At 35.0% G+C, this 24,799-nt stretch overlaps 1 protein-coding gene and 2 long non-coding RNA genes across 3 annotated transcripts in view; 2 read left to right on the forward strand and 1 right to left on the reverse strand.

Moving 5' to 3' along the window:
• LOC126923697 (trichohyalin) overlaps positions 1 to 4,438 on the reverse strand; it is a 163,206-nt gene extending 158,768 nt beyond the window's left edge. Inside the window, exon 1 of the mRNA XM_050737400.1 lies at positions 4,158 to 4,438. The gene's annotated coding sequence lies outside the window, so the exon portion shown is untranslated. The remainder of the gene's footprint in view (positions 1 to 4,157) is intronic.
• Positions 1 to 24,799, forward strand: part of LOC126923718 (uncharacterized) — a 231,713-nt gene that overhangs the window by 164,476 nt on the left and 42,438 nt on the right. The window lies entirely within an intron of this gene.
• Positions 332 to 18,257, forward strand: LOC126923721 (uncharacterized). The gene is made up of 3 exons (XR_007713283.1): positions 332 to 455; positions 6,221 to 6,510; positions 7,763 to 18,257. It is a non-coding gene; the product is annotated as an uncharacterized LOC126923721 (long non-coding RNA).

Genomic DNA, 24,799 nt, shown 5'->3' on the forward strand with positions numbered 1-24,799 from the left:
TGAAAACGAATATTCGCTCTGATTAAGAAAGGAAATTACGATCGCGGGAAGATAAAATGGGTCGAGATGAGAACGAATGCGACTTGGAATGGGAGGAAATTGTTCTTTAGCTCTTTGAGATACAAAGCTCGACGCGGGTCTGATATGAAAACTACCGATAGCCTTGTTCATCTGGCAAAAAAATTGCGTTCGATCATTTACTTTCAATATACTATCGATCAAATTAACACGGAATAACAAGAATAACAAGTTTCCCCTACTCTCTTTTAAATATATTTCACAGATAAGGCCGTTTCATAGATAATTACGAAAGCAGATTTAAACGAAGAATATTATTGCCATTGTCGAAATGGCGGTGAGCGTAACGTAACACAGTTTTCTCGTTCACATTCAACAACTTTTCCAGCGGAATAATCTTATCTCGGATCTACATAAATTTCCTCAGGTATAGTTAAGTACGTAAATTACTCTCTTTCCTTTTTTCTCTGTCTCTCGAATGGAAGTGTAGATGTACACTGTGTATTCTTCTTCTCCTTTTCCGGATATATTAACCGTGAATCGCAAACAGAATGCTAATTATAAGACAAGGGATAAAATAGTGCCGATTATCGTTCCTTGATCGGTCATTCGAGACGCGAACGCTCGCTTCAGCGACGTAAGCATGGTACTTTAAACAAAAGCCACCCGTTTGCTATCGTATTATCGGCCTCTTTACTTTTTTTCCACTAATTGAAACTTCCCTAATTGTCAGCGAGATTCCGTGGAAGTATCGTTCGTTCGATCTTCTCGGTCGCGTTTGTTATCTATCGAAAAGGAATTGACCTTTGTTGGCGATCGTCCGCGATCTTCGCTACAAAAACGCTCCTTTCAACGAAAAATTTCTCTAAGATAAATTCGAGTTCGAAAGACGGCTTGGACGAAGTTTAAATTTATAATAGGAGTCAAGTTAAACACGATATTTTCCGCGGTTAAAGAGAGAAGGAATACGTGAATAATTTAATTTTGACGTACTTCATTCGCTGATGGAACCGAGAACAAGTTTCCGGTTTTAGCGAAACTTCACTCGACCATAAGTTTTCATTCCATGTAGCGGTGCGCGAATCGTCGGCTTTTTTTTAAGTTTCACAGGGATGAAAATTTATTTGCCAACTTCCTTATGCTCGAACGCGGAATAAGGCTACTCTGTCGCGTTAATTTTTGCAAACGCGAGTGAACTGCGTATAATCATTAAACACATAACGTATAAGGCATTTAAAAAATGTGGATACAACTTCTTATGTAAAAATAAAAAAGATTTATACGAACATATTCAATATTCTGCACTAAAACTATCTAGCTAAAAATGATTTCTTTGTTTTAATAGCCTCACTGTTTGTATCGCAATCTTCTTTTTTAACACATAAAATTTGCACTAAAACTTTTGTCCAATACTTTTGAAACATCTGGTAGCCTCGTCGGGAATAAACTAGGAAAAATTTGGTTTCCGGTGACTCGTTTGGCGGCGAGATTCATAAATTACTGTGGAACCTTTGACCGAAATAAAAAGTGTAAGCGGTAGGTTACACGTGAAATCCCGAAACGGAAGTTTAACTAAGGCCGACAAGAGGTGCAGGTGTACGGTTTTAAGTTGAAAGTGATCGCTTCAAAGGGAATCTTCCACCGTCTATGTGATAATTTTCCCGTTAGGACGTCGTGAGTTAAAACGACTCTACTTATAGTAGAACGTAATATTCGCGTAACGGTTTATTTGCATAATCGAAAAAAGAAAGCAACGAGGAGAAGCCTTCAAAAGACGCTTCTAAATAGGGAACGCAATCTCCTGTCGGTTGCTTCGAATGCTACGTTATTAATGCGCCATCTTATGGCTGGCTACAACACATTCTTAAGATTGAGAAAATACCAGGCGTCCTACCTTTGTAGCTGCACTTCGAATTTCTACTTACAATTCAAGATCATTCGTGGAATAAGCTTTAATTAAATCGCGTTTCTCCCTTTCTGCGCGAAATTAGAAGCTTGCCCTCTGTTTATTAAGAAAAGATCGTGTTCGTATGGTCACTGTTTAAGCTGAACGAGGATATCGACGATGTTAAATAACTTTTTTACATTTCATTTCGTTTTTTCTATTTTTATTTTCGTGCAGAAGCATTTCAGCTGAATTTAATTTGTTTGTAGTTTAGACTTTATTTTTATTTTTATTTTTTTTTTTTTCTTTAATTTATACCCTGTACAATATTGTCGCAATAAATTTCGCCAGAAATCGATGAGAGCTTCTCACGCGCGCTAACGGATCATTAAGGTCCACAAATTTGGGTTTCATATCGAATCGATGAAAATGAGTAGCTAATATTTTAAGCGACATCCTGCAGTAAGCTATAACTATTTATCGACTATTAATTATTTAATATTCGTAATTAATTCTACCTTTGCTCTACCAATATTCGCTTTCTTTATTTTCTTGCATCTGAACGTCTAATTCTTTAAATAATTCTCCATGAATTTTTCGAAATTTTTCTAACCTCATAATCCTATTTTATCCTATTTTCTATCTGATAAAAGCAGTACTATTAAACCAGATACGATGATTATTGCAAGAAAATAATCGTGTCCCGAGTTCAACACTTTGATTCAAGAGAAATCGAGTTTCGACTACTGCGCCTTTCGATAAGAGCTACTTTTCGATTAGTAGGAAACACGAAAAGTTCGCGCGGAAATCCACTCGGTTGTTTCATTTTATCCCCTGTTATCGATCATTCCCGCTAAACTTACGTATGTCGTGTGTTTCCTCTTTGGACACGAAGAAAGATGAAAACTAAACATTTACTTTCGGAACACGAAAGGTAGATCCAACTTCTCCAACATCTAAACGCGAGATTTATGAACTTATCGTTGCCAGTTTGTATTCGTAAAAAATCTTCATTCATTACTCGGATTCGAGATAATCTCGCTTGCCCAGTATCGATAAAAATTTTTAATCACGATACCAAGATAAAAGTAATTATAAAAGGAGGGTGATATACAAACATATGGAGAATTTTTAACTTTAATTTAAGGAGATATAGAAGAATAATCTCTTAGGACTTTTGATCATCATATATTTTTATTCACTTACGAAGCTATTAATTGGAATTCTTTGTTTTAAACGGAGAGAGAATGTCCGAGTGATTTAATAAATTTTCCACTTCTCTTTATTTCGAAATTCAACATCAATTTTTTTTTTTTAAATCGTAAGCAACAACTTCGTGTCACACTGGAAACCTGCGGCTGTCGGTGAACTCACAAAAAGGTCTGTTCCATTTTTTTCCCCCGAAAACACGTTGCATAGCCCCAAATTATTGGAGCGACGAGAAAACTAACTGACCGAACGCATATTGAACGCTACCAAACGTCAGCTCCAAAACAGAATTTATGTTCCTACAAAATGACAAATAATTCACGGCCAGTCCGGTCACATCGTGAAAAACCTGGCTCATATTGAGACCATAATATAGGGTTTAATGTGAAAGAGAAATATATCTGTTTGTAAAACGGTGCATTGCGATCGAGAATGATGCTATTTTTCGTTCCAGTGGAATGGGAAATTGTACTGTCACTTAGAACGAAATTAGGATTTCTTTCACGTTCTTATGGAGATTCGAAACTCACATAGAGACACCTGTTCGTATTAAACGACATCAAGTATCACGCTCAAGACAGTCTTACCTATCTTACAAAATATTTCAATCATATTTCAATAATGAAATTTTCTATTTATTACTCTACATTCATATTAATTACGATAAAGTGTTTTCATCGTTGCAAAACAACAACGTTTCGCAAATCCGGAATTCAAAATTAGTCAAACCGATAACAAGAACCCAGAATTTTATTTCTTGATCCGTCACCAGATAAATCCATCGCTAAAAATATACAGTGTGTTATGAACTCGTGAATCACCTAGTATCATCATTTCCAAAGATACCATTTAATCAGCGATCACTCTTCCCAATCAGATACGACGATTTCTAAACTTAATCACAAATGTGGTGTCACAGATACGATTGATGTTTAAGAAGTTCAGAAAACAACGATTTGTCTCAAAACACTTCAACTATATTAAAGTAAAAAGAGAAGCTTATATCAGAGGGAGAAAGATAAGAACACGCACTACTGGTACTCACCTCAGCCGATGGGCCGAGCCGGGAACTTTCAAACGGAACTGGGAAAATTTGACGAAACAAGCACCAGTGATTGGAGAAAAAAGAAACACGTTCGTTTTCAACTGTCGCGACGATTGTCACGCAAAAAAAATCGAGTTTGATCTAGGATCGACACACGAAACTAAGGCGGGAGCTTCTCACGATTCAACTAGTTGGAGCAGTGAACAGATACAACACATACGGCACGAGGCGCGCGAAGCGACTGAGCCTCTTCCGAGCGGCGGAGTCGCTGCAGACCAGCCGACCTCTGCCGAATCGGACGAATGGGTATCGTTCGTGCGAGATCGTAAGGATTCAGCGCGTCCACGTTGCAAAACCATGCTACTTTACGCGCCCGCAAAATAATCGTGCCACCGACGTTGACTAGTCAACATGGTTCCACGCGTCCACGCGCGACTTCTGTCAAACGATGCGGTTGCTCGGCGTGAGTATTGTTAGCGACGTGCGACGTAAGTATCACCGTGCACCAAGAAAGATCAGATACCGAGGCGAGCCAAGCCTTGGCACGTCCGGTGTCGCTGATAAGTCGCTGGATTAAATCTACGTATCGCGAGAGTATTTAATAAATTTTAGGCGATTCTCTAATAGCACGAAAAGGATAATTAGGAATGCTGAGTAGAAGCTTGGTAAAATTTGGTAAAATCGCAGGATTTAGTTGAACGATTTTTGACGTTTTCGGTGATTCGTAAGATGGAAAGGATATTTAGAAATGCTGAGCAGCAGAATATTTTGGCTGATGGAAAAATCTGATTTCATAGGATTGAGTTAAAAGGTTCGCGAGCTTCTGGCTAATTTTTAAGGGCGGATGGATATTTAGGGATGTTGAAATTTCGAAAAGTGTTGAGAAGCTTGATAACATTTGTTTCTATGGGACTGATTACGAGTTGAAGTTTCCGGCGAGAAAATTCGAGATTCTCTTCAAAATTGGTATTGTCAAAGTGTCTGAGTAAGGTGTTGAATTTTAGATAAATCTAGGGTTTTGAGTAGGATATTGGAAAAGTTCGTGTTTTAAACATTAAGTTGATACAATAAGACAACTTGATAAAAGGATTTAGAGTATCTATACGTAAAAAGCTACTGACAGAAAGAACTCGAACCAATTGATAAGCTATGACTAGTAAAACGCGCTAATTTGCTATTTGAGATTCTAATAATTTGAGATTTTAGGCAGTATATTATTATATACTATTATATATTGTTATATTGTACCATATTATTATACCATAAATCTTAACAGCACGCTTTATCAGCGACAATTTATCAATCTTCCGATTTTTGTATCGAAGATGATATTTAAAAATCCTGAATAAAGCTTTGTCTGAAATCGTAGGAAATAAAGTATCCAAAGATATAACAACGAGGTAATTAATTTGATAAGAGGATTTGAGACATTTATACACGGAGATCTGAAATAAGTGAGACAACTAATAATTCTAATCCGTGCTGTTAAGATTCGTATGTATTTATATAGATAAGATCGATGTGATAGTAATGTTAAATATTACTTTGATAAAGTTTGCTTTCGAAAAATCGTGTCGTGATTATAACGAGGTGTATAAATTAGGAAGTAACCATACACGAAATGTTGTCGATATGACAAATTTAAGCTACTTTTGGGTATGCATGTAGGTATGATAATGCAAATAAAGCTGGACTTTGTTAAATTACTGTTATTTGATTAAAATATGTTTGTACAATTAATTGCACCGTATTTTGTGGACGAAGTTACGATTATTAATTTATAACGACAAGTAGAAATTAATGCAATAAACAAACACGTTCGCAAGAGATAACAGTTTCAGAATGAAATATCTGTTTCAACATACGTATCGCCTCGATAACGGTAACTAGCACTCGTTTTTCAATTTGCCTTGAATTTATATTTTAAAAATTGCCTTTTCCGTGCTCGTGCCAACACACGTGCGCTAAATATCGATTATTCTCACATGAATATTTTCCCTGGCGATTCACAAGTGTCATCAGCATACACAACCGTGGAAATGAATACATTATTATTTATACAGGTCTCGTCCGTTGAAAAGAAAGTTTTCATGGGAAATCACTGGAAGTTTTAAAGTCTGTCACGACTGTACTGGTTCTTCGGCGAAGGTTTACCAGCCACTTTTCTAATTACACAGCCAGCCCTCAATGACCACAGATGTCTTCAAGTTTATGGGGTCATGTCGAAAGGAGGACTCGATGGAATTCATCGGCTCTCATTGGAATGTGGTAAAGGCCGGAATGAAGGTCGAATAAGTCTCTCAACCGGTTGTCGCAATCTCCAGCTGGTCATGTTTCCAGTCTAATGGAGTTAGTAAGTACATGCAAATCTTCGAACTGTGTTTTAAAGTGACGACAAATTTGAATAAAATCGCGTGACAAATACCTTAGAAAATGGATTACCTGGATGGAACGTCTAAATGCTGTCTTTTCTTACTTTGAAACAGAAACAATCGCACTAATCGCAAAGTAAATTATTCTATTCATCAGGGAGTATTATACAAACCTTCTGATTTCAAAATTTGAAAATTTACTTGTTAAATTAGAAGTGCAGAGATAGCGACAAAATTTCGAGTTTGAGAAAATTGTAGATGAAGCTAAACTTCAATATACTATTTAAGTAGCCATATCTTTTTAAATTGACGAGAATGAATGTTTGATGAAATTTTAATGATAAAACTCGGGAAACTTCTTATTTTCTCGAGGAGTTCTTAGTTTACTTATTATAAAATTATTAATTGGTGATACTAAGCAGATCGTTTTTTCCTGTTTTAAAACTCCTCAAAGGAGATTCCTTCGAACAATTATCGATTTCCCTTCGGGAACTTGTCAGTGTCTTTAACGTTAAAACTTCCTTATTTTATTGAGACGACGTCGAGAATACGCGATTATAAGTTTTAAACGAAAGTTTCACCGTGACTCCTGTCGAAATGCAGAAATCGGGGGCAATCTACGCCGGCGTCGACCCACTTGCACCTAAAATTTATTACTCGCATCTGAACCCTATCATCCTCGATCTGTGAAATAGCTTTTCTTCTTTCTTGCGATCCTTATCTCCGTCTGTACCGGCTACGTCAGCATTTTGTGTCTGACAATCTTATTTATCTCAACACTACGGTTACACTTTGTCGGCGCAGTAACAATACCGCAACGATTAATACGTATAATATCTTAAATTCAGCAAATATATAGCCTCCTCAGTCGAAACAATTCTTTGCACTCTTTGAAAAACTGTCGCTTTCAGGGTAAGAGAAGAAAGCTGTACCACATTTATTAAATTAAAATAACTTTATTTTACTTGTTGCGATAACGAACATATACTGATAAATATGAGGAAAATACAGCAATAATATTTACCAGACTAATATTTTTAAAGTAAAAAGAAAACAAATTACCAATCTAAAAATATCAGATGATAATCCAGTTACACATTGTTAGGATATTAGATATAGATCACATTTTACGTAGAAATTAAGAAAGATAAAAAATTAATATTCTTAGCGATAACAAATTACATAAATTAGAGAGGAATTTTTACTGAGCATTTCTTAAAAAACTTGTTTCAGTCGATTTGTTATGCAAACGAGCAGGGGTTTTGTATAGTCGGCTCGTATTGGAAGCTCCCTTGCGAATCAGTCTGAAAACACTTGCTCGAACAGAACGAACTGTCAAGCGAAGCACGTATGTCCCCTAATTACACGCACGGGACGCGTGCATACGCCATTTCGAACAAGTCCGAGGCTCTGGTACATCGGTTCGTTACGCACCGGATCGAGCTACAATTTACGTAGTCGTTTACCATGTCCCAGCACGCATGTACGCGTTAATCGTGACTTATTCCAATTCTTCAATTGTCCTCGTGTCAACGCTGCAAATCTGTTTCGTTTCGATCTATTCTTTTACCGCCATTCCATCGAAAAAGAGAAATCAAAAATCAAATTCGAAGCTAAAATATAATACGTAGAAATTAATTGCGGAATTAAGATTTATTTTCAATGATCGTATTAAATTTCCAATTAAATCTATATACATTTTCCAACGGTTATGTAAATTCATTCTTTCGAATTTGTAAACATCGTTATCCCTAGTTCTTGTTTGGCGTGCTTCTTTAGTGATTCTGTAGTCTTCTCGTTAGATTTCAATTTTCAAAGTCAATATTAATTTGTACTAATATTTGCACGAGATATAAATCCCTAATTTATTATAATTCCTTTGTTATTTTAATCGCTACTTTAGACACAGACAATGTGGTATTTCTAACATTTACTTTCCATTCACGATATCAACCTACCAATTTAAAATCATGAAGAAGCATTCCGGATGCATCAGTTCAGTGACTGATTTTTCGTATAATTTTTCGATGACGTAGATTCCAATTAAGAATCAGTTCGCTGTACGTATATTTAACCAGAGGAAAGTGAGATCGGATAAAAGAAAGTTTGTTACGCATAAGCGTGATATCCAGTGTATCGCCTGTTGTTCTTTTCACCGTGACCACTTTCTTCTGTTTAATTTGAGTGTCACGCCTTTGAGCATCGCGTCGGTCGATGTAATAACTCGAACACCGGGAAGATGTGCTTACCTCGCGTGATTATTAGAAGTTGTTAACAGAAATGTCTACTACCGCGTATAAATGATTCCTGTAGTGTTTCGAAGTTCACACGTTTGGCTGAACATGGTTGGTTTACGAGACATTTTGGGCAATTGCGTGTCACATTAAATTAGGGGAATTTGCACAGTCATTCAATGCGATGGATCGAATTGATGTTTGGAGCAGTGAGTTGATCGTGATTTCATCTAATCAGGCTTGGATAAACTTGCTTATATTTGCTTCTGCTTAACGATGCTTGTTCATGATAAATTGGCCGCGTACCGTCTAAACTTTACACGCTTCCGAGGAGCATTGATCGTAATTTATCGCAACGTTGAACGATTGGTTTCCGCCTGTATAAGTTATTAAGAAATATCCGAGACTTCGAAGCCTCGTGGTGGTCACTGAGTGGAATAGAAAATTTTGTTTAATCAACATAGTATTTGGAATTGTCGTGATGGTCGAGAAAATTGTTTATTAAACATAATTAAATGTTTATTAAACATAATTTTCTTCTCGAAGATACTATATTTTACATTAAAAGTAGGTATTGATTTTGATTGAACATTTTTTACGATTTTTATATCGATTAACCTCTTTATATTTGTCACGAAGAATACTAAAAACTTGTACAATTTTACGCCATCAATTTTTAACACTTAATATTATCCATACATATATAACTTGAAAATTTACTTTATTTATTTGCTGTCCGTACAGTATCTTATTTCATTTCTATATGATTGTACCGATCAAGTAGCTCACTTATGTTAATCATGATTTTTTAATTTTCAAATGAACGTAAGGAATTCTGATTTGATTTCAGTAAGCTTTTTTTTTCAAGCGCAAAGAAGACTGCGATGTATGAAAAATTAATTATATATTTGACTTACCGTATGTATACCTAGCTATTATGTACTCGTTAATTATAAAAATATCTGCTCAAGCTGTACTAAGATTGCAATTACGAAGTCGTTTCTTGTGCTTGAACGAGTTAACGCTGCAGGCGACGACTCGAGCTTCTCGTGGCTCGCTCTGATTAGGCTTGCTTATGCTTCATTAAATTTAGCAATCGCTGCTCGAAGGCAAATTACGTTAGTCTATATACGGCTTTCAGAGGCTGCGAAATTTTCTCTTTCATCGGTGTTCACCTATTTCCATGTGCGTCGCTTAATCAACCGTTTAATCGCAGCAACCAGTTTCATATTCGCCATTCACCTTCTATTGAGCTGTCCAAAAAGCTCCTAACGAAATTTAAGTGCAATTTAAATTAAGATCTACTTTTCTAGAGTTGGATAACATATGACCTGAACTAATTATATTTTCGATATTAAATATAAATTTAAATAATTAAAAATTTTTAATTAAAATTAAATTAAATTAGCAATTACTTGAGTTTTTAAATAATTATTTCAATTTCGGCAAATATCGAAACTGCAGCGCTAAAGCATTAAATTCTGCAACAGCAACATTAGCCACGTCGGTATTTGAATGTTTCAAGATAGCATAAGCTACTTTTCAAACAAATTACAAGAACAAACGTGGCAATATGCAAGCATGAATGATCTATATCACGTAAAACATTCATTAAGGTCTGGTGGTTGACGTTATATCCATGCATGCAGGCAAAACAACTCTATACGGTATGATTCATTATGCTGCAAATGTTTGTCTGTTGCCTAATTCCACCGCAATTTGATTACTATTCGCGAACTTGAGTTTCCTTCGCTTCAGCATGAATGTGCAAAGCCGTTTGCTCTCCTTCTATTTGCCAGACACTAAAAATCAAGCTTTCTAATTTTTAAACCGCGAGATAAATGAGTTTAGTAAATATAAATGAAGATCACAGGGTAAAAATACGATAAATCACATTTTTTATTTTTTACAGAGGAACAATTTAAAAATTCGATATGTCAACCAATTTTATACAACAAGAGCTATTCCTTTATTTGATATTAGGATGAAATATATGTTTTTGTTATCCACATATCGATCGTCATGGAATAATATGCACCGCTTTTTTTTACAAAATTTCGTGGATTTGTAAAGATGGCAAATTATTTTACCTATATTAATTACTTTCCAAAATTTGGGCTTTAAATTCTGGTTATGGAAGATTAAAGTCTCTCCCCGTTTGGTCACAAAGTCACCTTTGGGCCATCCTTACATATAATTAGATATGAGTTTGACGAAAAAATCAAAGACGCGTGGTATTCAAGTTTGAGATAAATTTGTCGCAAATATCCTAACCGAAGCGAAATGTTGGCATAGTTGTTAATCAAACACGCTGTAATTGACACCAGTAATTTGCAGCATCTTGAGAAGCATGCGACGCTTCTCGTCACACGGAAAGCTATGGCCGCGAGCGTCTGTTCAAGTTGTCGTAACTTCGTCATCGTTATTAACTCGCGTTAAGGTAGACATACATGACGATATTATCGTAACATGTTCAAAACTTAATGGTTTGTTAGAAAAATAATTTTTAATTGCTTCAAGATGAACATAAAAGTGAAAGAAAACCCTTACAAAATAGAAGACATTGTATTCGACGATTACGTTTCACTAACGATTATACCTCGTTCCTGTTGGAATTTTCCGAAAACCGTGGCTTTTTTACATGGCACTATGATGGCGTTATGAAGCGTAAGAGGTAAACCTATGAAACTTATCCTTTTCTCACAATCTCGGGATCTTCTCCTTTACTATTTCCATAAAACTATCAATTTTAGGAAATTTTTACGCGCCATCGTCGTGGTGTTATAAAGCAAACTAAGTAAACTCACAAAAGTCCTTCTTTTTCTGAAAATTATGGGATTATTCTCGCTACAATTTCCATAAAATTAACAATTCTTTAAATTTTATACACATCACCGTCATGGTATCATAAAGTAAAAGAACTGAACACACAAAATTTTACCCCCTCATTAACATCGCTCCTTCGACGAAACTCTAAAAGGTCTCGGGTTATTTTCCCAAACATTTCCCAATCATATCCGCGGCCAGAGAGTATTGGGATCATTGACGAAAATTTGTTCGAAGGAGAACAGTAGTGATAACAACGCAAATCCTAATATGTTTACGCACGTATGAGGAACCATCAGGTGCGTGGCCAGATAACGCTTAGGTGCATCCCCATGGAGGAACAATACGGATCCACGGGTTGCGGAAGCAGTGTGGAGAGGGTTGCGAAGGGTGTGGGGGAGGATAAGTGAGAAGGGGCGCACGCACACACAGCTTGCAACCGGCCTTTGTGCCAACTGAGATCCTGTAGATGGAACATTGAGCCGACAATACGTCTGCTAAACCTTACGTAACGCGATCTCCTTGTCTCTATCTGTGTTTACGCATGTGCGCGTGGAGAACGGAAGTTAAGCTCTCGCACGGTGTTACGCGAGCTTTTCCTCCCCTCGCGTATCGCCAGCTATACGTGCGGATAAATTAATCGATGTACATTCGACGTAGAATGGCCGGATTATGGAATGGCTGCGATGGGAATTGTAGAGGTGAACGTGCCGGAGGAAGAGCGAAATTTGAAATGGATATTGGTTACGACTTTTTGAAGGCGCGTTTGCCGAATGATATGGGGATGATTTACTGTAGTGCAGATCGCAAACTGGAGTACTGGATGTTTAGTTAACGTTACGTGTGGAATAATTGAATTATGAAACTGAATTACGACAAGCAGAGTGTGTGGTTTAAAAGAAACATTGGTTACGATTTTTTAATATTGTTGCAGTTCGGATTTGTAACGTAATTTGGGGATGATTTAATGTTATTATTGTTATTAGATGCATTTATCTTGATTCGTTTATAATGAAATGTAGTAATTTATTCATTATAAAAACTAGCTTGCATATCTACAACATATGTTACAAAAATTTCTCATCCCTGTTCGATGTTATATTTTTTCATATTAAAATTAAATTGGTGGAGAAGACGGAACGGAATATTACGATAATCACGCCTGTGGTAAATTTTCGACCTCTTCATTTGGTAATTTTTTTTTTTTTTTTTTTTTTTATACAACGATTGCAAGAAACACCGGCCGAAATTGAATTCGTAACAGCAACATACATTCGTGAAATAGCGTTCACAATGAGAATTGATAGAATTCATTAAAATGTAGGATTGGAACAGGCTTGCCCAGGAGCTAAGCACGAGAGCCCTTAAATTTTCAAACCAATTTACCGTGCTATCCTACAGCGAAACCAGCCCACCGTTTCCGACATTTCACGAGGATTTATTATACCAAACATAGTTTAACTTAGGCGATTTCAATAGTTCACCAGGATTTGAACTGTCGGAACGTAGGCAGACAAACCTTTATGATCTTCTTCCACTTTTGCGGAACATATCATCTTTCTGAATCCTGGTAATCCCCAAATTTCAAGAGAATTTGTTCTATCAGAAGAGGGAAAAAACACGCCCTCGTATCCCTTACGCAAATCAAAATTCCTTTTATTAATCATATAATCATTGTAAAATTACGAACAACATATATATTCTATGATGTAGTATGTCAAAATGCTATGCGTAAAATCTATCAGATACGTTTTTGATCTCCTAGTCCTTGTAGTATTCTCGAATGTACAGTAAGGAACAAAAATAGGAAATAGGACAGATAGCGAAAGTAGATGTCGATGCAGTGTAATCGAACTAGTATCAGTGTTATATATTGAAGTTTCATTTATTGCCGTGCGTAGGAAAAATATTTGTACGTGTCCTTATTTTCCAACGAAGCGATTTTTTTAGCAGCTTCTACATTTCATTTTCATAGTATCAATTTTTTTGTAATCATATAAAAGTACTACTAGGTGAGACAAAATTTAATATATTTGAACCTAATTTATTGGTATATAAGTGCTAGGATAAATATAATGGTGGATAAATATTATTTGCTGCCACTATACATATACATATTATATATCTGTATGATATATAGATAATTTAGTAAATAATTGAAATTGATATTTATATTATATTATATTGATATTGATATTTACAATTTCTTTATAAACGAGGTATATTTAATGAATCTCCATTGATGCTTATTTCCATTACCTACCCACTTATTTTTGTCTCCGGTTGTACGTATAGAGCAATTGACAGGTCGATATGGTTCGCTATTTGCAGCTATTTGCAACAAATATTTATATAGTTTATTTGTAAATTTTGTTAGCGTCAGAAGTCGACATTTTTAATGGAAACGAAATAGACTTGAAACGGATAAATCATAAAAGCATCCTAAGTTTTCTAAACAATTTTTGGTAATTATCGAACATCGAGAATATCGATGCTCTTTGAATGTATAAAAAAATCAAGCAGAAATTAGAATTTAACGTTTGGACGATTCAAGCTTGGTTATTATTACGACAAATAAAGGAAAGGAACTTCTGCCAGAGTCCGAAGTGACGGTCCTTTTTGTACGTTAACAACAGAAATGAAGTTTCGAAGAAAATTCATTTAACTGGGCAAACTACGTTCGAACGAAACCAAAGGGAAAAGGAAAGGACATTTTCAAGGAACGGTGGTTTTGCAAAGAGCACGAGACTAATGAAAAGGAAGACACAGTGTGCCAGATATTCCGCGAACTTTCCCCATTACCTCGCGGGGATATCCCTGTGCTTAAAGCAAAGTAGGTGGCGGATAAAGTGACAGCAATGTGCAATACGTGCACGCTACGCTAAAGACACTTGAATGCACGCATTCGAAGCACTAGACTTCCTATGTGCTGTTACTAAGGTTTCTCTGTCTGATATTTGTCTCTTCGAACTCTAACGTATTCACCCTAACGTATGATAATCCCATAAAGGGGATCTGACGTCTTAGAAATACGACTGTACGTCGTTAATTACCATCGTACTTCCGTGGTTCCATTAGTTACGGTTCCATTATTTTCTAATCTTTTTAGTTGAACTGAATCCTATATTATTCCTTTGTAGTTAAAATTTCTGTTTCAAACATTATTTGTTTACATCCATTTGTGCAAGAAGTCTTCATACATACATGTACATCATAATTATTTCTTTGTATATAAGGAAATGAGATTGTTATAGGTGTGAATATAATATGATATAAAGTATTAATAACTGTGCAATAAAATTGTTTAGTATTGTATCTGGATAACAATGGTCTTTTTATATTAATATTTTCTATGTTTGGAACGAATATGTATGTATGAAAATTGCTACTCTTAATGATTGAAAGCAATTAATGCTCTGAAAGTGAGATTATAATATCAATGAATCGAATACTGTCGTAAAAAAACCACTGAAAAATAATGTGTCAGTAATATTCAATGTGGATAATGAAGAAAGTTGGTCGGTTGTCTAGTGCATCCATAACCGAAACAAGTATTCGTTGAAATGCACATTAGAGACACCTGAATCAGGCTATTACACGCGAAATGTCGCCATTGTCACTTCCGCGTTTTAACATTCACGTTTATTCCCTTCGTAAGTCTCCGTAGTGTTGTGTTTACACAGCGCAAAGAGCGTAATTCCCTCGTGTTCACTCCATTTTCGGTTAATATTGGAATTTTATGTGGTAAATAAATATTCGTTAAGAAGGCCTCTTGTTCGTTATGATAACACGCAAGTTTATCATATGTATTTGCATCGTAAATTCGTATGGGTCATTAAATTTGCAAATATTACCATTTATCGAGTATGAATCCGAGAGAATAAAATGTGATACACAGTTTTGAAAATTTTATTTAAGAACGTTAAATTTTTATTAGAATTGAAAATTTCATTAACTTAAAATTAATCGTCAGTTAAAATTTCTTTGGAAATTATAACGTAGCGATTTCAAACTAAAGTTTTTCAATTTATAATTAATTTTCATAATTAAAGTTTCTACTGATCCTTATGTCAATTACAAATTACATTCCTCAGGAATAAAAATTTCTTAACGGTAAATTAACTGTCAATTAAAATTTCTTCGCGAACCAAATTCTATTAATTCTAGAGTAAACGACAAGCTAGAAAAATATTAAAAAGACACAAAATTCAAATAATACAAAAAAAAAAACAAAAAAGAAAAAGGAAAAGGGAAAGGCGAGGCATATGAAGATATCGAAGAGAAATACCTGAATCGATAATCGTGAATCCGCCAACGAACAGAACAAAAGATTCGATCATCGTTGAACAACTTGTGGAATCCGGTTGTCCTTCTAATTCTACGATTCTTGCTCAATCACGTTCCAACGTGTCGATTTACCTTCTAAACGGCCGCGACACATCAAGACGGTACCTCCAAATTCCGTTCACGATCCCCTGGCAAGACAAAGATGAACGAGCTAGATCAAGGAGCAAACCAGAAAGGTACCATCCCTCCATCATGCATTATGTAAAATAACGTATTAATAACACACAGTTTCCGAGCGGATTTTAAAGCATATGCTAATCGAGCAAGACGTTCTTCTGGCGTCTCAATGTTTTATGCGTAATACATTATAAGGTATCGTAGAATATACAGTGATTTCTCGGAAACAGCGTGAATTCTGCCATCTTTGTCATTTGTGTAAATTTTGAAGAAATCTTGTAGATTTTTTTCCTGTATATGTGTATATCATTTTTTTATTTTTCTTCGTGGAAGATATTTGGATTTTATCAATCGACTATCTCCCGAAACATTTTCGTCACGAGGAATCTTCAGGTTTAGAGTCGAGTCTCGAGTATTCAAATCGCTGTCGCGATGCGTTTTATTGTCCCTGTAAAACGAGACACCCACAACTGAGAGATTGCGATGTTTCTAATGGAGACCGTAAAGCAGAGATATTTAATGGAGCAAGGAAAAATGGAAGGGGGTAGAAACGAAAATCTCGTATAGAGATTTCAGCGGACGAGATATTAGAATTTCCGACGGGTATTTTTATTGTCCCGAATTTCCTGACGTTTCGAAAAAGTACGCAGGGAGATCAAATTAATAAAATAATAATGAGTATCTATGTGAAACAATTCTTCAAATTTTAATATCATTACATTCCAAGTATTATTTCAGCTATCCTATTGTTCCAATTTCCAACATGACGAACACTAATAAAAAATCCAATCGTTGGAAAAATCACAATTTTTACTACCTAAACTCGTAAAAAATTAGAACATGATAATGAGAAGAAGACGAAATGATAGCGATTATCACAATTTCCTAAACGAATCTAAAAAAATCTCTTCGAGGTTTAATCTCCTTTACGTTGTAAATTGTCATGGATCCCCAGTTTGCTTTATCTATCACTGATATGAGAAATTGTTTATTTAAATAATTCGGAAGAACGTTCGATGGAGAAATTTTAATCTTCCATCCGCAATCTGTCCATTTAATTGCGACTGTTACCACAGGATGTGCATCAACGTGAAAAAGCTTTCTATCCGACTACCTCGACCGTCTCTTGTCTCGCGTTTCTCTTCTCGCATCGCATGGAAGCTTATGTTCTCCCTTCGAGGAGACAGTTATGTAAACGCATATATAAACATATGTATGTATACGTGCTACTTGGATTTTTCGACACAACGACGAGGTGTAAGATCGATTCAACACATTCGCATGTCTTGTGTTTCTTTATCTTTAAACTTCTGCTCGCTCCATTAGCAGGGGTATTTTCAATATTTGTGGAAAGACGTTTTTAATTTGGGAAGATTGATAGGGCGACTGGAAAACCGAGGTTTTTGATATGGACGGTGGGTGGAGGAAAGAAAAAAGAAAGAAAATTGAATTAACAATATTTTTCTGTAATTTAATTACAATTCAGCTGATTTTTTTCTTCGCGTAAAATTGTCAGATCATAAAAATTATTTCTCTAAAAACTCCATAATAATATTATTAAGAACGGTTTATTGTGAAAGTGGTGTGACTCCACTTTCCTTTGTTTTGAAATATTAAAGTGTTTGGTTCGTCCATGTTTCTCTGTGTTTAAGTAAACGTAAATTTACTATGCAAATAGGTTTTTTAAGAACTAAGTAAATTAATATCTTTCTTCAAGGTCATCTACACAATCTACACAAGATCTACACAACTTTCAAAATCGTATAATTAATTAAATTTTAATTATGCAAAATTTATTCTTTATGCTGTAATCCAGGTTTGTTTATAAATAAGAAGAGGGAAAACAAAGTACTGTTATTTCATTTTAATATAATTTACGTATTTACTGGAACAGCATGCTCGTAAGATTAATATTAGGTACATATCTTGAAAGTGGAAGTGTATTGAAATGTTCATAATGTACGGAAAGTGGGTAAGACGATAACTGCATCATATTCTTACGTTTCATCACACTGTACACATATATTTCAATTATTATAATTTATTATCAACGTAATTGTTTCTCTAAATAATCAATTGGTAAAGTTTAGATCCTCGTTAGAGTGTTAAGTAACTAAGTTAAGTTTCTCGATATGAAATGAAGTTTTTATCGTATTTGAAGTGTTATTGAGTTATTCGAAATAAATGTCAATATAACACTTTCATTAATCTTAGCTTTGCACTTGGATAACAACCCGACATAAACGTAAAACTACTATTAATTTAATGATACTTTAAACGTAATAATTTACTAGTTTATTACTGAATTGCGTTTAAACAACTTGTTTACATCCGCGCATGCAATGTTATGTGGGATAGAATTACATTCGCTATCATTTGTTTTTCATTATTGGTGTTTCAACCATTTGGACAAGCTACAGATTACAGTAAATGAAATTACACCGTTTCCAAAATAAATCTCCACGCAATTCTATTTAATAATGAAATATCAATTGATTAATGCAGACAAATATTTCAACATTTAAATTATGAATTATTTATAAATAAGTCGATCGCATTAAGGTATACGTAAATTTAGCGTTTTCTCAACTTTTACAAAAAATGCACTTTTATCGCTTTCAAAATAAACGGGTTCAATTCTTAAATTATCGTAGAACAGTGTAGTCAAAATTCGTATAAAAATTCAAAGCAGCAAAAGACAAAATAAACTATAAACTATATTATCATAACGGTATCACTGTTCGCAATAGTAGCGCTTCGAAAATCACAGAAATATACCTTGGATAACTAGTAACCCTTGTTTCACCGAATGATTCTCCGTCCAATTGGTCGTAACAAAGACGATGAAACACATTCTTATGCGTTTCTGTACGTTTCGAGGAACACGGCGGGAAACACGGGTGCGCCTTTTGTTCATGAGATCGAGAGGAAGGTTTCAATAACGTTAGCCTAGGGGCCCGTCTCCGTTCAGACGCGAATAAATTTCATCGGCCAACTACTGTATCCATTACTTTCCTCTTATCGACGTGGGTTTCTTCGCGTCGTGAAAGAGCACGGCACGTGACCGTTCACATGGGCCTCTGACGTCGCCGAAAAGTAAATAAGCCGTAAAATATCGCGGAGCGGAGCTTGCATCGCCTAGAAACTACCTTTGGAACTGTACACCGGAGTGGAGGTATACAGCGCGTGGAAAGGGATGGCATCTGGCTGGATTTCCTTCGTGAGGGTCGAGCTTTCGCTTTCGACGAGGCGATTTTCACGGTATCTATCACGCAACCTGTCAAACCCACGTGGAATAAATGTAGATCGTAAGACTCGAGCGTCTTGATGCCTGCTGGGAGTGCTAACACTACGATACTGTTCTCACGAGTCGTGCTAACGACGTGTGAGTATAATTTTTCAGAGGAGAAATTTGATTTTAAAGACGTTTTATAGCATCGTACAAAAATTTACGACCAGAAGAAATTTCTAACCTTATATTCGAGAAGCGATATATCTAACGGCACTTTAAATAACGCTGGGTATAGGAGTGTAATAAGCGGAAGAAAATAATGTAATATACGAGCATTATATAGTTGTATAATATCGATATTTGGAATATAAAGTGAGAAATCTACCTGCTCGGAAATTTTTACCACTACGTATAGGTATATATCGTGTAGCGTTTGAGTGTCCTAGCTTCCAATTCTTTTTTAAATTTTATATTTGAATTTCGATCCTTCGAACTTGATTTTGCAGACATTCCGATTAAATTTTTGGCTACATCGTGTGGTGGTTTAATGTCGTAAGCTTTTGATTCTTTCTTAAATTTTAAATTTATGTTTCCATTCTTCATTTAACCTTCTATGTCGGAATTTTTCGATTAAGATTGAATTTTGATGTAGCCTCTGTAACGGATGATTAACGCAGGGAATTTGTAATGAATGATCATTGATGAATGTGTTAGTAGTAAATGATGAATGTTGCTAATTTAATTCCAAGTAATAAAAGCTTTATGTTTGAATATGAATGACTAATTAGAAACGTGTTAAGCTATTAGCCAAAAATGAAATGTGCGATTTGTGATAAATGAATATCAAACAACATTTGTATTCTAAGGTTAAGGAAATTACATGTTTTAAGCAACAAACTTCGTTTCTTATTAATTTAAGACTTGCGCACGATATGGTAGATCGATATCTTAGGAAAAACCATTGTTTCAATGATAAAGTAAAGAGAGGCGATAAGATACACGCGATATAGCGCGGCGATAAGATAGAAACTATATTATTTGCGATCGATAACGGATATATCTCACGGACTGTAAACGCATATAATATATCGAGGTCCCATTTGCATTTTGTATGCATCACACGTTTCGCTGGATACCAATCTGAAAGTTAAAGTGGTGTACGAGTATGCTTTTTTATATTGTTTGTTTAATCCTTATACAATAAACCTTTGATAATGGAATATTTGATATAACGCCGGGATTTCCCGATGGGGCCGTTATACGTGAAGTTTTTCTATAAATGGAAAATATTTGAAAGCATCAATCTTGTTTAATTGTACAGGGAGATACTTTATGTTCTTTCTATAAATAACGAAAACAAGGGATAAAGAGAAAAAGAGCAGATGAATTTATTAAAACGTATCCAACACTCGCAAAAACGAGATTTCCTTGAAAAATAATATTTCATTAAATTGCTGTATATGCCGGCGCCTCTGCTAACTGAAATTCAACTCGCGATATTATTTAGTTTATTAATAAATAGCTAATAACTCGAATACGTAAAACCGTTCCGTTATGCCGGAGTATTCTTTAATTAATACAGGTAACGTGCACGCGAGTTTCTCGTTTTGTAAATTTAATTACGCCGGCACTCGCGGCCATAAATTAAAATTCTTCCCCTGGCTGAAAATTCATTCCCTTGACTCTTCCCGATTAATACATTACTATGTTGAAAAATATACATAAGACATCGCAGCCGCTCTTATCAACATGCTCGTTTTAATTAAGAAATACAATTCCCCTAGCTCGGCGTGTATAATTCCTCCCTTCCTTCGATAAATAATATCATGCGATGTGTCAGTGACTGTACACGCCGATGATGAAATCTCGAACGTTTAAAGACGTCTATTTATCAGGCTGTTGAGAGAGAAACGATCACGAGGTAGGTGCAATGTGATTCCCCCGAGTAATAGAGACTTTATTGCCGCGTAAAATATCAAGACCATGTTGTCTAGAACTGACAATTCGGCCGCGAAGTATTTAGCACGACCACGGGGATGTGAACTCAAGCTGTGTGTCTTATTGTTTGAGTTAGTTCATGGTACGTCTGGGGTCTTAAGTGCCCTCGTGTTTCTTGGTTACATCGCAGTATGTTGAATCACAGGTAGCACAGGATACAACGTCTCTTAACAAGCGTCCACACCTTTCTCTTCGCCCTTTGCAATTTGACCTATCTCTATGAAACATGTTCCTGCGAATTCACCGGGCTAAATTATCAAATACAATGGAAATGGGACAGCAACGCACGAAAGCTTCGCGCTTTTGTTTTGTATTGTACTGCTAAAGAATTTTATGATACCTCAAGTAGAATTTTCCTTTCTTTAACACTAACACTGCCAATGACCAGAGAAAATGGAACTTGTAAGAAATAAGGTAAAAATGAGAAACACGTGAGAAATGTATGGCAAATGAAAAGAAGATTTTATCCATATATTTTACAAAAGTTAGTTGTATCATCGTAACCAGTTGTGTAATTTTTATAAAAATTGCAAATCCATCCAGAAATATCGAATACTTTAAATTTCATAATCCAAAATATGTTTCGCGCTGAATACATTGTTTTAAATACTGTGTGAAATTGCATACAGTAGATGCAAGTATATTTTTTGGTAACAAATTGGTACATAGTCTATGATGGAATTTTGCCAAAGCGATGGAGGTCCGTATATACATGCGTCTATGTAACTTAAAGGGTTAAACTTCTTCCTAAGTACAGTTTATACCCTGAGATAAATTATACATCGCAATTTACCGAATTAGCTTGATCCCAAACTTTGGAACTTGTACTTGACTTCTATAATTACACACGTCGCTCACGTTGGAATTTCGTGAAATTGTGGAAGATAAACCTTGTCGCGTGCAGATTCTTCCAAATGTTCCACTCAATGAACTGGTTTCGTTTGTCTTCATTACAAACGACATACATTGTGTTCTATAAAAAAACAAAGTAAACAAATTTTCATACAAGATACACGCAATACACGTGATGAAAAGTTTCTTTTTTCAACAAAATCCATTCAACTTTCACAAATGGATATCGACCTCATTTATCGTACTATCAGATTGTAAATCGAGATAAATTTTTTTCTAGTGGTATAACTTTCGCAACGATGTTCCACATTAAGCGTGCCCAGCAAACAATTACCGCCTCCGCAACTCGTACCGGGGAAAAAATAGAAATGTCAAGTGGAACGCTCGATCCTTACAAATCCGCGTATCGTAACCGACGATAATAAAATACGACTCTGTACGAGCGTGTATAGTATACACTTGTAACTAGCTGAACAAATTGTCATGCTCTCTTTCGAGTGCATGACGATGAAAACTCAAAGAGAAGAACTCGATAAGCTGATATCGAACTCGACCGGCATGTGGATATGTAACGGTTGTACTTGCGATTTTTACTCATTTTGGCACGAGTACAGTTCATCGGCACTTTTAGTTTGAATAAAACGCGTTTGTAGAATTGACACAATCGTGTAAATTCTGTAGACGTGTGGATTGATGTTTGTGAAACTGACAAGTAATTATATATAGATATAGAATAAAAGTTACGATATTAAAAACGATAGTAGTAATAATAATAATAGTAACTGGCTTCCTGTGAGTTCGGGGCAGAATAGACCCAACGTGTCGTACAAAGCGACTAAAAGGGGAAAAGATAACTCAGCTGAGAAAAGAACACTCGCTAAAATTCAACATGGCAATATAAAAATAATAATGGATGATAGTTAATTGTAGGAAGTACTAATAACGTAATTTGTGAAGGATTATAGAAAGGCTTCCTACAATTGATATAATCTCTGCAAGCTTAAAGGCTCAAAGCTTTTTAGAAAAATTTTCAAGAAAAGTTACGTTTTTCTTGGTTACAGTTTTGCAATAAAACTTTTATTGATATTGATTGCCCTTTATCTAGGCTTTATTTTTATTTTTCATTTTTTTTATTTTTTATATATTTTTTTTGGAACATAAAATTCGTGAAGGGATGAAGAGGATTATAAAATCGGTTTAGAGTTGATGTATTTGTTATTGGGAAATATAGATCTTTTTGAGAGTTTGTCAAAAATTCTCGGAAAAGTATATCTTCTTTTTTGTTGGAAAATTGTGAAAATATTTTTAAAATATTACTGTTTCATGAATTTGTCTAATTGAATTTTTGCGTCCCCTTTCTCTTATATGTGCAATTTATGAGGAGAAAAAGAAGAGGATCAGAAAAGTGGTAGGGTTTGTGAATTCATTATTAAAAGAAAATATTTTGTAGGTTCTTTTCGTTTTTGTAAGTGCATGAACAAATTTTTTAGAATATTGCTTTCCCCTGGCTGTATTGGAGTTTTGTCCTTTTAATCTACTTCCTATGTATATGCATGTAGATACTTTGTGGCAAGATGAAGATTTGAACGAGTCGAACGACGAAAAAGGTTGTAAAAGTGGTCCAAAGCTAATGGAATTTTCGTTGGGCAAAGAGCCGAAGAGTTTTTCGAAGATTTTAAGGAGAAGTTACATAATTTTGCGGTGGACTTGAAAGACACGCTTAAGAGTTCTATTAAAGGAAAACTAATAAATAATGTCGTTTTATATTTTATGTAGATTTCAGATAATAATACTGCTAGTGATCTTTATTTTTTAAATCACTACTTACGAACAGGTTCGTATATTTAATTTATGCAAAGGATTTAGAAAATTATCATACTTTCCATTCTGTTTTTTTCTATTACTTTTTATCTGTATTATGAAATCTTTCAACGATAAGGCTATAGATTCAACAATAATTTTCACATATTTAAATGAACTTTGTCCAAAATCTTCAGTGTTAAATCGATATAAGACGTGGCCAAATGAATATTTATCACTCAATAAATTAACAAATTACGGTACATTGTCGAAAAATAAAATGTTACACGTGCAGATGAATGTTACCTTTCGTAGAGATAGGTCAGTTTTGCCATTCATATATTCATTAACGCTCCTTTGTTCGGTATTTAAATTAGTCTGCATTGTAGATGATTGTACGATTAAAGGAAAAAGAAAGAAAAGAAAAGACAAATTATCACGCTTGTTATTCGGCTTGTTGTTCGTAAATTGACCGACAACAAAATGAGTCTGGAATAAAACGAAGTAAATTCTCATGCCGGCTCTACGAGCTTTCGGAGTAAAAAAAAGAAAGAGCAAGTAACCATAAATTTTCGCGGTAGGTCAGTGAAATTATGACTATAGCTTGACAGACGATAAATTAGCAAATGCTAGTGCCGTTACATGTATATTTTAATATTATTCACAATCATTACACAGTTAATTGGTTCAAAAGTATTATCATCCTTAGCTACATCTTCTTTAATATTTCTCGTCTGTTCATACACTTTTGTCTTTATTTGTAAGACGTGATTTGTAATTATATTATATTTTTTTAACTATTCAAAATAATATTTGATATTTGTTTTGTACGAAATATTTCAACTTGAAGAATGTTTTGTTAGC

This window comes from Bombus affinis, chromosome 13 (assembly GCF_024516045.1).
Source record: "Bombus affinis isolate iyBomAffi1 chromosome 13, iyBomAffi1.2, whole genome shotgun sequence".
Lineage (NCBI taxonomy): Eukaryota > Metazoa > Arthropoda > Insecta > Hymenoptera > Apidae > Bombus > Bombus affinis.